The sequence below is a fragment of the Nomascus leucogenys genome, chromosome 3 (assembly GCF_006542625.1).
Source record: "Nomascus leucogenys isolate Asia chromosome 3, Asia_NLE_v1, whole genome shotgun sequence".
Lineage (NCBI taxonomy): Eukaryota > Metazoa > Chordata > Mammalia > Primates > Hylobatidae > Nomascus > Nomascus leucogenys.
Window position 1 is genome coordinate 72,159,650 of NC_044383.1, and position 12,624 is coordinate 72,172,273.

Here is a 12,624-nt window from a genome sequence, read left to right on the forward strand (position 1 = left end):
GCGACCGCCACGACAGCACCAACTCTGAAGCCGCTCGCGGTCCGTGCGGGCCACGGGACCATGGAGGCGCCTCCTACCAGAGCGCCGCAGACAAAGCCCGAACGCCAGCAGCACATGGAGAGGAGGAAGTGGCGGCGCGGGCCGCGGCCTACTCCCAGGCAGCCCCAGTCAACGTGCTCTTCTCCCCCTTGGAATCCATTTTCCAGAAAAGCCGGTTTCTACCCGCGCCACCCTCCCCCAGCTCACTCCACAATGTCATGGAGCTCCCCTCCCAGACCCAGGTTCTGGCGGTCGTTACCTCCCCGTTGGGCTGAGGCGGAGGAATCCTTTCCGATGGTATCGGGTTGCGGGAAACGCGTGCTCGCTGCTCCCTGTGTCCGGCGCGAGTGGAGCTGTTGTAAAATGGCGGCCGAAGCTCACGCCGCTGGCAGCAAACCCGATCCAGTTCCACTCGCCTCCGAGCGCGCTCCCGGTGCGCGCGCGCGCCCCCGCGTGACCCCCCCCTTCCCTTCCCTCCCCTCCCCTCCCTCGCGCGTCCGCTTCACTCACTCACTCCCTCAGCCCCTGCCCTCCTCCAGCTCCTCCTTCTCCCCCTACCACCACCACCACCACTAGCCTCTGTCCGCCTTCTCTCGGCCTTTCTTATTCCCGCCCCCCGCTCCTTTACCCCACTGCTCCCGCTCCCCTCTGCGGTCGCTCAGGCACGAGTGGCCGCCTCTCCCCTTCTGGCTCGCACGCTCCCTCACTGCCTCCCTCGCTTGCTCGCACTCTCGGCCCTGTCCCCCAGTCCCTGCCGAGTCGGCTCCTCTCTTTCTCTCTCCCGCGCTGACGTGACAACGTAGCCTACGCTTCGGGACGCGCGCCCGCGGGCTCCGCCCCCACGCCGCGCCGCCTTCCCCGCTCCTCACCCCTTGGGTTGGGGTGGGGGAGGCACAAGGCCCCGCCCTTCCGCTCCGGCGGCGGCGGCGGAGGGGCCGAGACTGAATGAAAGGCCCGCCCCTTCCCCTCCCGACACTCCCCCTCCCTCTGCCCTCCAGGCGGGGCGGGCCGGCTCAGCGTGTCCCAGTCGTTCTCCTTTGTCAGGAGACTGGCATCTCCCCACCCCGCCCCACCCCACCCCCACCGCGACACCACGCGCACGCAACCCCCACCGAGCTCCCGCCCGCCCCATCCCTGCCCGGTCCGGGGCTGGCGGGGCAGAGTGCTGTGGGCGCTGAGTGCGACTGCTGCTTTCCGGAGGGCACCCACCGGTCTGTGCGCGCCCGGCCCCCGCCCCCGGCTCCGCGGCCGCGTAGCCGTTCCAGGCGGTGTCCACGCCGCTGCCACCGCCCCGCGCTCTCCTCGGGAAGCTGCAGGCGCACGTGTCCCCCGGGGCGGGGCGAGGCAGACAATGGGGCCGCGGGGGAGGGGAGCGGCGCGGAGACCCGCGGACCTGTGGTCCGCCGGACCGGCGGTAGTTGACTGCGAGAGTGGACCCTGGAGACTCGGTCTCCCCAGCTGGACAATGGGCCCCCCGTCGCAGCCGCGCGGCTCCGCTTTCACGGGAACCGTCGGCGAAGGGAGGGGCGCCCCAGGCTTGGACGAGAAAACCCCGGCTGCTTTTGAAGGGGGAACGGGGCTGGCTCCAGTGGAGCGAGGAGCGGCTCCCGCCTTGGGATGACACGAAGGCCAGATTTGGAAGCGAAACCGCCCGGTGGTGAAGGGTTGTGCAATACTCCGTTTCAGTCCCTGGCCTTTTAAGCAGTTAAGGGCTTCCTCCTGGCACAGTTTGAGCAACTTGAAACAGCACAAAGCTGCGTGGTTAGAACAACTTTGAGAAAAATGTCTCTTTTTAAAAACCTTGGCAACTAAATCTTATGTGAAGTGACATTTCCTTTGTAATCGTTTACTAGGTACAAGAAAGACAAGACAAAGGCATTTGAATTACAGATGCGATATGGATACTAATTTTATCCAGGGCAGCTGTAACGAAAAATAGGAACAATGTCCTTTTAATTAAAAAGCTTATTTTTAAGAGCTTACTGGTTCCCCAGATGAGCTCTGTGCTATGATAACAAATCAGTGGTTTGAGGAAAAGTTAGCTAAGCACTCTTCAAAGTGCATAAGCACATAAAATGATAGATTATTTTCATAGCTACCTGGATCAAATACGAAGTATGTTTTAGCCAAAGCACCACATAGCCAACCTGTTTAGTAAGGATTTGAGATCTCCACCACCCCAGATTCCTTACTATCAAACATACGTGGTATTCAGCTGCTTCAGCCATAGGGATTTTTGTTCACAATGCAGGGGGTCGTGGTTAATGATATACATGAAAAACAAAATGTTTAATAGAAAACTATGAAAATAAGAGTCATACTATGGATTAAACAAGAATAAAAATTGGCCGGGCGCGGTGGCTCAAGCCTGTAATCCCAGCACTTTGGGAGGCAGAGGCGGGCGGATCACAAGGTCAGGAAATCGAGACCATCCTGGCTAACACGGTGAAACCCCGTCTCTACTAAAAATACAAAAAAATTAGCCAGTCGTGGTGGCGGGTGCCTGTAGTCCCAGCTACTCAGGAGGCTGAGGCAGGAGAATGGCTTGAACCCGGGAGGCGGAGCTTGCAGTGAGCCGAGATCGCGCCACTGCACTCCAGCCTGGGCGACAGAGAGAGACTCTGTCTCAAAAAAAAAAAAAAAAAGAAGAATAAAAATGAGTCTGAAACATGTAACACTTTGTTTAGACCTTCCTGGGTATCAAAATTTTTTTTAAGAAGTGCCTTAACCTGGGCAAAGCTCCCAAATTAAAATCTCTAGCTCTTCTCTGACATCTAATTCCTTTCTCTAACCACTCCCTCAACGTTTATGTGGGCTTTCTGGCACTCCAGATCGGCATTTCAAGAAACTGAGCACGTGATCTTCCCCCAGTCTTCCATCTACAGAGTTCCCATCTCAATTAACATCCCCCACATGAATTACTGGAGCGGATCATTCAAGGCACTTCCTTCTCTACACTGCCATATCAGTTAATCAAGTCCTATCAATTCTGTCTCCCAAATATATCCCATTTATCTCTATGTTGCAACCACCCAGGCAAAGCCACCATCATCTACCACCTGTACTAATGGCATAGCCTCCTGATTCATCCACTCTTACAGCTGTCCTAATCTGTTCAAAGCCCAAGTCATCTGTCTTTCTGTATGACTCTGTCTCCTGTGTAGGCTCTCTCCCTCCCTTGATCTTGTCTCTCTTAATTGCAAGTAAGATCCTATGGCGCATCGGCTTGAAACCCTTCATTAGCTTCCAATTACACTTAGAACAACAGCCAAAATCCTTAGCTAGATCAACAAAGCTCTCCAATATCTGTCACACCTGTCTCCCCAGCTCATCTCAGCCACTTTATGGCTTCAGCCTGGCCTTCCCTTGATTCTGGCATTTCTTTTTATTTGAGATGGAGTCTCGCACTGTCGCCCGGTCTGGAATGCAGTGTGTGATCTCGGCACAGTGCGTGATCTCGGCTCACTGCAACCTCCGTCTCCCAGGTTCAAGTGATTCTCCTTGCCTCAGCCTCCCAAATACCTGGGATTACAGGCGCCCGCCACCATGACCAGCTAATTCTTTTGTATTTTTAGTAGAGTGGGGGGTTTCACTATGTTTGCCAGGCTGGTCTCGAACTCCTGACCTCATGATCAGCCCGCCTCGGCCTCCCAAAGTGCTGAGATTACAGGCGTGAGCCTCTGCGCCAGGGCTCGTTTTTTGGTTTTTTGTTTGTTTGCTTTTGAGACGGAGTCTCGCACTGTTGCCCCGGCTGGAGTGCAGTGGTGGGCTCACACACTGCAACCTCCGCCTCCTGGGTTCAAGCGATTCTCCTGCCTCAACCTCCCGAGTAGCTGGGATTAGAAGCACCTGCCACCACACCTGGCTAATTTTTGTGTTTTTAGTAGAGACAGGGTTTCACCATGTTGGCCAGGCTGGTCTCGAACTTCTGACCTCAGGTGATCCACCCGCCTCGGCCTCCAAAGTGCTGGGATTACAGGCGTGAGCCACCGCTCCCGACAGATTATTCATTAGTTTAATTGCTGTCTTTTCGTCCATGTAAGCTTTGAAACAGTGAGAATATGCAGCCCTGTTGAGCTGGCAACTAATGAAAGAGAGGAATGTAGGCAGGCCTGTTTGGATTTTTTACTTATCCAAAATTCTTCCACCCAGTCAATGCCACACTGCCACACTGTTTTTTGTTTTTTTGTTTTGATTTTTGCGTATTTTCTTCTCTTATTTACTGCATTTTCTAAACTTCCTGCCATTAACATATATTAATTTTATAATGGGCCAGGGAACCCTTCAATTCACAGGGTAAAAATTCACAGCACACCATTACTTTTTCCATAGAACCATAAAAAGCTAGTGTTGAAAGAGACTATGGAAGCCATTCAACCTAATCTTTCTAGTAATCAAGAAAATTTGTGCACTATCTCTTACATCTGTTTTTTTTTTTTTTTTTTTTTTTGAGCTGGAGTCTTGCTCTGTCGCTCAGCCTGAAGTACGGTGGCGCAATCTCGGCTCACTGCAAGCTCCGCCTCCAAGGTTTATGCCATTCTCCTGTCTCAGCCTCCGGAGTAGCTGGGTCTACAGGCGCCCACCACCACACCCGGCTAATTTTTTTGTATTTTTAGTAGAGACGGGGTTTCACCGTGTTAAACAGAATGGTCTCAATCTCCTGACCTCATGATCTGCCCGTCGCAGCCTCCCAAAGTGCTGGGATTACAGGCGTGAGCCACCGCGCCTGGCGGCACTATCTCTCACATCTTATTTTCATAGTAATAAAAAGCCTGCCCTGTCAAAAATTAAAAACTTTTGTTCCAAGAAAGACACTGTCTAGAGAATGAAAAGACAAGCCACAGACTAGGGAAAAAAAATAACCCTTGCAAAACACATATCTGATAAAAGGCTGTTATTCAATAAAATATACAAAGAATTCTTAAAACTCAACAATAAGAAAACACACAACCTAATTTAAAAATTGGCAGAAACGTTGATACCAAGTGTTAGGCAAATAAAAAACAAAAAAATAAAAAATGTTTTGTTTTTTGGTTTTTGGTTTTTTTTTTAGTTTTTTTTTTTTTTTTTTTTTGACACAGAGTCTTGCTCTGTCGCCCAGGCTGGCGTGCAGTGGCACGATCTTGGCTCATTGCAACCTCCACCTCCTGGGTTCAAGCAATTCTCGTGTCTCAGCCTCCTGAGTAGCTGGGATTACAGGCAGGCTTCTGCCACCAGGTCTGGCTAATTTTTGTATTTTCAGTAGAGACAGTTTCACTATTTTGGACAGGCTGGTCTAGAACTCCTGACCTCAGTGATCCACCCGCCTCAGCCTCCCAAAATGCTGGGATTAAAGACATGAGCCCCTTCCTTCCTTCCTTCCTTCCTTCCTTCCTTCCTTCCTTCCTTCCTTCCTTCCTTCCTTCCTTCCCTCCCTCCCTCCCTCCCTCCCTCCCTCCTTTCTTTCTTTCTTTCCCTCTGTGGCCCAGGCTGCAATCTACTCAGCTCGCTGCTGCCCGCGCCGCGGACGCCCTGGGACTGCCACCGCACGCCACCGCCGCCTGCTTTTTCTCCTTCGGCTGCAGGCGCGCGGTCGCCATGTTGGCCACGCTGCTCGCCAGCTCCTGACGCCGACTGCTCTGCCCGCCTCAGCCTCCCGAGCCCCTGCCCGGCCACCGCCCCGTCTGGGACGTGGGGAGCGCCTCTGCCCGGCCGCCCCGTACGGGAAGAAGTGAGGAGCGCCTCTGCCCGGCCGCCCCATCCGGGAAGAAGTGAGGAGCGCCTCTGCCCGGCCGCCCCGTCTGGGAAGAAGTGAGGAGCGCCTCTGCCCGGCCGCCCCGTCTGGGAAGAGGTGAGGGGTACCTGTGCCCGGCCGCCCCGTCTGGAAAGGAGCACCTCCGCCCGGCCGCCCCATCTGGGAAGTGAGGAGCGCCTCCGCCCGGCCGCCCCGTCCGGGAAGAAGTGAGGAGCGCCTCCGCCCGGCCGCCCCGTCCGGGAAGAAGTGAGGAGCGCCTCCGCCCGGCCGCCCCGTCCGGGAAGAAGTGAGGAGCGCCTCCGCCCGGCCACCCACCGTCTGGGAAGTGAGGAGCGCCTCTGCCCGGCCACCCACCGTCTGGGAAGTGAGGAGCGCCTCTGCCCGGCCGCCCCGTCAGGGAAGTGAGGAGCGCCTCCGCCCGGCCACCCACCGTCTGGGAAGTGAGGAGCGCCTCCGCCCGGCCACCCACCGTCAGGGAAGTGAGGAGCGCCTCCGCCCGGCCACCCACCGTCTGGGAAGTGAGGAGCGCCTCTGCCCGGCCACCCACCGTCTGGGAAGTGAGGAGCGCCTCTGCCCGGCCACCCACCGTCTGGGAAGTGAGGAGCGCCTCTGCCCGGCCACCCACCGTCAGGGAAGTGAGGAGCGCCTCTGCCCGGCCACCCACCGTCTGGGAAGTGAGGAGAGCCTCTGCCCGGCCACCCACCGTCTGGGAAGTGAGGAGCGCCTCTGCCCGGCCACCCACCGTCAGGGAAGTGAGGAGCGCCTCTGCCTGGCCGCCCCGTCTGGGAAGTGAGGAGCGCCTCTGCCCGGCCGCCCCGTCTGGGAAGTGAGGAGCGCCTCTGCCCGGCCGCCCCGTCTGGGAAGTGAGGAGCGCCTCTGCCCGGCCACCCACCGTCTGGGAAGTGAGGAGCGCCTCTGCCCAGCCGCCCCGTCCGGGAAGAAGTGAGGAGCGCCTCTGCCCGGCCACCCACCGTCTGGGAAGTGAGGAGCACCTCTGCCCGGCCGCCCCGTCTGGGAGGTGAGGAGAACCTCTGCCCGGCCACCCATCGTCTGGGAGATGAGGAGCGCCTCTGCCCGGCCGTCGCATCTGGGAAGTGAGGAGCGCCTCTGCCCGGCCGCCCCGTCTGGGAAGTGAGGAGCACCTCTGCCCGGCCGCCCCGTCCGGGAAGAAGTGAGGAGCGCCTCTGCCCGGCCGCCCCGTCCGGGAAGAAGTGAGGAGCGCCTCTGCCCAGCTGCCCCGTCTGGGAGGTGAGGAGAACCTCTGCCCGGCCACCCACCGTCTGGGAAGTGAGGAGCGCCTCTGCCCGGCCACCCCGTCTGGGAAGTGAGGAGCGCCTCTGCCCGGCCACCCACCGTCTGGGAAGTGAGGAGCGCCTCTGCCCGGCCACCCACCGTCTGAGAAGTGAGGAGCGCCTCTGCCCGGCCGCCCCGTCAGGGAAGTGAGGAGCGCCTCTGCCCGGCCACCCACTGTCTGGGAAGTGAGGAGCGCCTCTGCCCGGCCACCCACCGTCTGGGAAGTGAGGAGCGCCTCTGCCCGGCCACCCCGTCTGGGAAGTGAGGAGCGCCTCTGCCCGGCCGCCCCATCTGTGAAATGAGGAGCGCCTCTGCCCGGCCACCTATCGTCTGGGAGGTGAGCGCCTCTGCCCGGCCGCCCCGTCCAGGAAGAAGTGAGGAGCGCCTCTGCCCGGCCGCCCCGTCCGGGAAGAAGTGAGGAGCGCCTCTACCCGGCCGCCCCATCTGGGAAGAAGTGAGGAGTGCCTCTGCCCGGCCGCCCCGTCCGGGAAGAAGTGAGGAGCGCCTCTGCCCGGCCGCCCCGTCTGGGAAGTGAGGAGCGCCTCTGCCCGGCCGCCCCGTCCGGGAAGAAGTGAGGAGAGCCTCTGCCCGGCCGCCCCGTCCGGGAAGAAGTGAGGAGCGCCTCTGCCCAGCTGCCCCGTCTGGGAAGTGAGGAGCGCCTCGGCCCAGCCGCCCCGTCTGGGAAGTGAGGAGCGCCTCTGCCCGGCCACCCATTGTCTGGGAAGTGAGGAGCACCTCTGCCCGGCCACCCATCATCTGGGAAGTGAGGAGCGCCTCTGCCCGGCCACCCATTGTCTGGGAAGTGAGGGGCGCCTCTGCCCGGCCACCTATCGTCTGGGAAGAAGTGAGGAGCGTCTCTGCCTGGCCGCCCCGTCTGGGAAGTGAGGAGCGCCTCTGCCCGGCCGCCCCGTGTCTGGGAAGAAGTGAGGAGCGCCTCTGCCTGGCCGCTCCGTCTGGGAGGTCTACAATGGAGGCCAGAAGCAATGTGGGGGCTGGACGTGGTGGCTCACGCCTGTGGTCCCGGCACTCTGGGGGGCGAGGCGGGTTGATCACTTCGGGCTAGGAGTTCGAGACCAGTCTGGCCTACTTGGCGAAACATGAAAAATACAACAGACAAACCAACCAACCAACTCAGTGACAACAAAACAGGTCTACCCTGGAGTCATACTCTAATTTTTTTATTTTCCTCCCTTTCTGATCCTTTATCCCACTTTCTTTTTCTTCCTCTTCCTTCTCCCTCTTCTTTGTCAAATAGAGGATTGAGTTATTATCACTGATCCACATAAAGTCCCTCTCTACCTTATTTTAACTCCCACCCCCCATTTCTATTCCCCGACTTCCCATGTGTAACCTTCCTAATATGTTTGATATGCATCTTTTTGTTTGTATGTATTTTTAGAAAATGTTTATTATTTTTGTGTGCAAAAAAAAAATTAATAAAAAAAAAAAAAAGACATGAGCCACCACGCCTGGCAAAAAAAAAAAAAAAAAAATTTAATGGGCAAAAAATCTGAACACATAGCCCACCAAAGAGGATGTACAAATGGCAAATAAGCATATGAAAACATGCTGAATATCATATGTCATCAGGGACTTGCAAATTAAAACAGTGAGAAAATACTCAAGATATGAAATTAACCCAAGTGTTCATTGATGGATGAATGGATAACAGAAAATGTGATATATATACGCAATGGAATATTATTCAGAATAAAAAAGAACGAAATTCTGTCATTTGCAGCAAGATAAATGGAATCTGGAGACCATTATGCTAAGTGAAATAAGCCAGACACAGAAAGACAAATATCATATGTTCTCATTCATATGTGGGAGTTTAAAAAGTTCATCTCGTGAAGGTAGAGAATAGAGTGATAGTTACCAAAGTCTGAGGGGAAGGAGGCGTGTTGAAGAGAGGTTCGTTAATTGGTACAAACATACAGTTAGATAGAAGGAATAAATTCTAGGGTTTGATAGCACAGGGGGGTGACTATAGTTAACAATATGTTGCATATCTCTTTTTTTTTTTTTTTTTGAGACGGAGTCTCGCTCTGTCACCCAGACTGGAGTGTAGTGACGCAATCTCGGCTCACTGCAAGCTCCGCCTCCCGGGTTCACGCCATTCTCCTGCCTCAGCCTCTCCGAGTAGCTGGGACTACAGGTGCCCACCACCACGCCTGGCTAATTTTTTTTGTATTTTTAGTAGAGACGGGGTTTCACCATGGTCTCGATCTCCTGACCTCATGATCCGCCTGCCTCGGCCTCCCAAACTGCTGGGATTAGAAGCGTGAGCCACCGCGCCCAGCCGAATATGTTGTATATCTCAAAATTACTGGATTTGAAATGTTCCCAAAACAAATAAATGATAAATGTTCAAGGTGACAGATATCCTAAATACCCTGAGTTGATCGTTACACATTGTAGCATATATCAAAATACCACATGTACCCTATAAATATGTACAAATATTATATATCAATTTTTTTTAAAAAATTGAGATATTATTATATACCTATTAGAATGGCCAAAATCCAAACCACTGACAACACTAAATGCTGATGAGAATGTGGAGCAACACGAACTCACATTCATTGCTGGTGGGAATGCAAAATGGTACAGTCACTTTGGAAGACAGTTTGGCAGCTTCTTGCAAAACTAAACATACTGTTATCATACAATCCAAAATCACACTCTTTGGTATTTACTCAAATGTGTTAAAAACATGTCTACCCCAAAACCTGCACACCAATGTTTACAGTAGCTTTTTTCACAGTTGCCAAAAATTGGAAGCAACCAAGATGTCCTTCAATAGGTGAATGAATGAACAAACTAATTTTTTTATTACTTTGTTTTATTTTAATAAAAAAATTGTTGTTTATTAAATGGAATATTATTCCATTTGAAGTGTTCCTTTTGAAGTGTTATAGATCCTTTTGAAGTGTTACACAAATGTGGCAGCTGTCTTTAAATAAATCTTTTTTTGCTTGTATTATTAACGTAGATAAGACATCGTGTAAAAATGTTTAGGTTTAAGAACTCAGTATTGTCTTGATAGATTGGTGGCTTTTGTTTCGGTCCACACATTAAAATCACCTAAATAATTCTTTAGAGACACTTGTGCCTAGGTCCATCTCTGCCCTATTAAGTCGGACTCAAAAGTTTATAGAATGGAATATTATTCGGCACTCTAAAGAAATGACCTAAAAACCACAAAAAGACATGGAGGAATCTTAAGTACTTATTGCTAAGTGAAAGAAGCCAATCACAAAAGGCTACATACTATGTGATTACAATTATATGACATTCTGGAAAAGACAAAACTATAGAGACAGTAAAAAGATCAGTGGTTAGGCCGGGCATGGTGGCTCATGCTTGTAATCCCAGCACTTTGGGAGGCCGAGCAGGGGGAATAATGAGGTCAGGAGATCAAGACCATCCTGGCTAATGTGGTGAAGCCCCGTCTCTACTAAAAAATACAACAAATTAGCCAGGCGTGGTGGCTGGCGCCTGTAGTCACAGCTACTCGGGAGGCTGAGGCAGGAGAATGGCATGAACCCGGGAGGCAGAGGTTGCCATGAGCCGAGATCGTGCCACTGCGCTCCAGCCTGAGCAAGAGACTCCGTCTCAGAAAAAAAAAAAAAAAAAATCAGTGGTTGCCAGGGGCTCAGGGGAAGGGAAGGAGAAATGAATACATTGAACATGGGATTTTTAGGGTTGTGAAATTATTCTATTTGATGCTGTAATGATGAAGATATGTCATTATAAATTTGTCAAAACCCATAAAATGAAAAACACAAATAGTGAACCTTAACGTAAACTATACACTTCAGTTAATAATAATGTATTAGTATTGACTTGTCAATTGTAACAAATGAAGAAATATACAGGACTAATGCAATATGTTAATAATAGAGGAAATTAGGGGGTGGAGGAAGTGTTGGTGAGAGGGTAAACGGAAATTCTGTACCTTCTTATTTTTCTGTAAATCTAACAGTGAGCTAAAATAATTGTTTATTCATTAAAAGAAGGCTGTTTTTTTGTTTTTCGTTTTTTTCTGGAAATGAAGTTTCACTCTTGTCGCCCAGGCTGGAGTGCAATGGCACGATCTCGGCTCACCACAACCTCTGCCTCCTGGGTTCAAGTGATTCTCCTGCCTCAGCCTCCCGAGTAGCTGGGATTACAGGCATGCACCACCATATCCGACTGATTTTTTTGTATTTTTAGTAGAGACGGGGTTTCTCCATGTTGGTCAGGCTAGCCTCGAACTCCCGACCTCAGGTGATCCACCCGCGTCGGCCTCCCAAAGTGTTGGGATTACAGGCGTGAGCCACTATGCCCGGCCTGATGTTTTAAATATACTAGAAATGTTAAACATTCTTTGTATTGGTTTTAGCTTTTTTTTTTTTTTTTTTTTTTTTTAGATTAGAAACCCAGTGTCATTTTAGCTTTTTGGCTTTTCACTTTTATGATAGAAGGTGATGGATTAAATTACCAGAAGCCACAGAGTATATACCAGTACCTACAAAAAAAACAGGGATAATGTAAATATAAACCCAAACAATGGTTTTTATCCAGGTATTCCCATCCTAATCTGAATGGAGTTCCAGAATAAGAGCAATCTTTCGTTGTTCAGTTTTCAAGATGATTCATTGCACAAAAAAAGAAAACTATTGTGATAGTTGTTTTCACTGAACATGTCCATCATGGTGTATCTGAAAGCTCTTTTCCAGGGTGACTCCACCCAAAGCTCCTGCTAAGGGAGCAGCCTAGGCTGTCTTACTCTGCAACACCCACTCATCCTTGCCTTGCCACAACTAATTGGACCAGCATCCGGCACCAGAAGATTCCTATAGAAAAAAAACCGAAGGTAGAATCAGTGTCATGAGGAGGGAGTTGGAGCTGGGGCTATGAGAGGTCATGTCGAACTAAGTTATAAGACAGTAGAAACTATAAATAAGCGGAGCCCAGGATGAATTTGGAGAAGTTAGCAGGAAGCCAGATTATACAGGAAATCATTGAAAGATTTCAAATATTTAAAATTAGTGTTTAGGGCAGGGTGTGGTGGCTCACACCTGTAATCCCAGCACTTTGGGTGGCTGAGGCAGATGGATCACTTGAGGCAAGGAGTTCAAGACCAGCCATGGCGAAACTTTGTCTCTACTAAAACTACAAAAATTAGCCGGGAACGGTAGTGCGTGCCTGTAGTCCCAGCTACAGGGGAGGCTGAGTCATGAGAACCACTTGAACTAGGGAGGCAGAGGTTGCAGTGAGCCGAGATTGTGCCACTGCACTCCAGCCTGTGCAAAAAGAGTGAGACTTCATCTCAAAAAATAAATAAATAAACATAAGATGAAATAAAATTAGTATTTAGAACTTTAGAAAACTGAATAGTTATTGGAGGTTGAGGATAGAAGTGGCACCAGATGAGGGGTGGCAGGTACTTGGACTAACGGTGTTGCGAAGGAAATAGAAGTGGGCATATTCACAGTGTATTTTCAAATATAGTTTGCCAAGCATTTAATGATGGACTGAAAGTAGGGAGTAAGGGAGCGATTGGGTGG

At 51.8% G+C, this 12,624-nt stretch overlaps 1 protein-coding gene across 7 annotated transcripts in view; it reads right to left on the reverse strand.

Moving 5' to 3' along the window:
• Positions 1–1,328, reverse strand: part of SYNCRIP (synaptotagmin binding cytoplasmic RNA interacting protein) — a 35,404-nt gene extending 34,076 nt beyond the window's left edge. The window contains exon 1 of one of the 7 annotated variants that reach the window (XM_030809448.1): positions 299–630. The gene's annotated coding sequence lies outside the window, so the exon portion shown is untranslated. Of the gene's footprint in view, positions 1–298; positions 812–1,248 lie in introns of those variants that run through there. The other 6 variants (XM_003258302.4, XM_003258303.3, XM_004087614.2 and 3 more) reach the window with 6 other exon arrangements.
• Positions 1,329–12,624: the final 11,296 nt, after the last annotated feature.